Source organism: Cyprinodon variegatus, unplaced genomic scaffold, assembly GCF_000732505.1.
Source record: "Cyprinodon variegatus isolate N-32 unplaced genomic scaffold, C_variegatus-1.0 Scaffold1618, whole genome shotgun sequence".
NCBI lineage: Eukaryota > Metazoa > Chordata > Actinopteri > Cyprinodontiformes > Cyprinodontidae > Cyprinodon > Cyprinodon variegatus.
The window spans coordinates 90,024-92,104 of record NW_015152071.1 but is presented as its reverse complement, the minus strand read 5'-3'; the positions used below and the strand labels follow the sequence as shown (position 1 = coordinate 92,104).

General features: G+C 40.7%; 1 non-coding gene across 1 annotated transcript; it reads left to right on the top strand.

Moving 5' to 3' along the window:
• Positions 1-951: 951 nt before the first annotated feature.
• Positions 952-1,034, top strand: trnal-cag. Its single transcript has one exon. It is a non-coding gene; the product is annotated as a tRNA-Leu (tRNA).
• The last annotated feature ends 1,047 nt before the right edge of the window (positions 1,035-2,081 follow it).

Genomic DNA, 2,081 nt, shown 5'->3' with positions numbered 1-2,081 from the left:
AATGGGCCTACTATTGACTGCAGAGAGGCTAACATTGGTAGTTTTTGCATACCAGGGCTTAAAACTTCCAATCTTCCCTAGATCTTGTACCAAAAATGTTATGCTTAACCATGGGTTCATAGGTCCAATGGAAGCTGATAGTACCCTGGGAATAAAGGTACACTTCCCTAACTCCAAATACCCCAGGGTCCATTTTAAGGATTTTTTCTCCTCATGAGTCAAAGTTTTATCCAGTTGGGCTTTTTGACTAGATGTGTATCTTTTTGGGGTTTCCGGAGCTTGAGTATGCTGGGTGCAAGGACCCCTAACCACTGAAAACCCTATTTCCATTTTATAGACCCTTCGTCCTTGTGATACAGGAAAGGTTCTTACGAAGAATTTTTACCAGATGAATCAAGTGTTAAGCAGCTCTGCAAGGATATTCCATGTGCATCTTCCCCTCCCACAGCAGCTCAAGCTTTCAATTTCCATTCTTTAACCCAGCTGAAGCCCCGCTGCTTCCTGGATGAGCGTAAAGGACTTTTGAAGAGTTGTTTATATGCTTTAGCAGCCATTCCTGGGAAAGGGATTCATTGTAGTTCCCCAATTAAGACAAAGGGGTTTATAACAAACTGTTTCATTTTCCTTAGTGGCTATTCTTAGGTAATGTATGTCCAGACTTCAATTTGTTTGCTTTTTTCAGGCTCCAAAGCCAATTTCCAGACTTAGTTGTGGGTATCCAGGACTCAGACGATAGAAGAGTAAACTTGGGAATCAAGCTACAACCACCTCTTCTCTTTGAGCTCCCAAGGTGGATCTATCTGGACCTTATGTTAATTGTGATCCAGGGTGGGTTCTCATAGGCATGTTGTGGGAGCTCTTAGGGTCTTGGACAAAGCCCTTTTCATGCCCACCTGCTCTCTCAGGTTATTTAAAATGTTTTCGCGATCAAGCTCTGAAAGGCAGCAGGAAGTCAGGATGGCCGAGCGGTCCAAGGCGCTGTGTCCAGGTCGCAGTCTCCAATGGAGGCGTGGGTTCGAATCCCACTTCTGACATGTCTTTTCTGCTTACTTGGAGGTATCTTCTACCAGAAAGTAGTCCCAGCGTTCTGCTCGCTATTAATTAGAAATCAGGGGTCCTTTGTTACAACAGCTGAGACTGCTCTAGAGATCAGGAACAACATGAAAAATTCAGATTTGCAGTCTCAGTAAACATCCTATAAATTTCAGGGTTCAGTCAAAGTCCAAGCAGTTGAAGCTGTTCACCAAAGTTCAGCAGGTTGAGTGCTGCTCGTAAATCAACCACAACCTCCCCAAAAGCAAGTTCCCAAATCACAGTATACTTCAGAAAAGGTGTCTGTGAAAACATGCACATAACACAAAGCTTTATGCATGATACCACTACACAGATACATTTATATACAATTATTCTAACATTTTCCTCCTGTTTATCATGATTAACGCTGAAAATCTTATATCACTAAGCAATCACTCCTAAAAAGATTTTTGATTGTCAGATAATTTTTTTTACAGCTCATTAAAACACTTTCACAGAGAAGGACTTTGGGTTCACTCATGGTGAGCAAACTACGGTGGCCGACAGGTGCAAATGCGCAGCAAAAGAGAAGACATGCAAACAAAAAAAAGACACGCTCACAAATTAAATGCGGCAAACAAAAAGCAAATAAAACGCAGCAAACAAAAAAGAAGACACCCCCGAATGAAATGCAGCAAACAAAAAAGAAAACACCCTCGAATGAAATGCAGCAAAAAAAAAGTGTTGAAAACGGAAGTGGTCCAGACCACTAGGGGGAGTCAAAGAAAATAGTATTAATTTCTATGGGACCAGCTGCAAGATTCAGAGAAAGATATTTGAAAGAAAGTAAAGGTACGTATTACTATATTTCTTTTCAGATATGCCGTCTTTTATAATATTATAGAATAACAGAATAATTTATGGGTAGTGTGATAGACTTTCTGTCAGTCATACCGTTCTGGGCTCGGTCTCGTACATGCTTGCCCGAATTAGCAAAGCAATTATGCTAATCATAATCAGATAGATAGATAGATAGATAGATAGATAGATAGATAGATAGATAGATA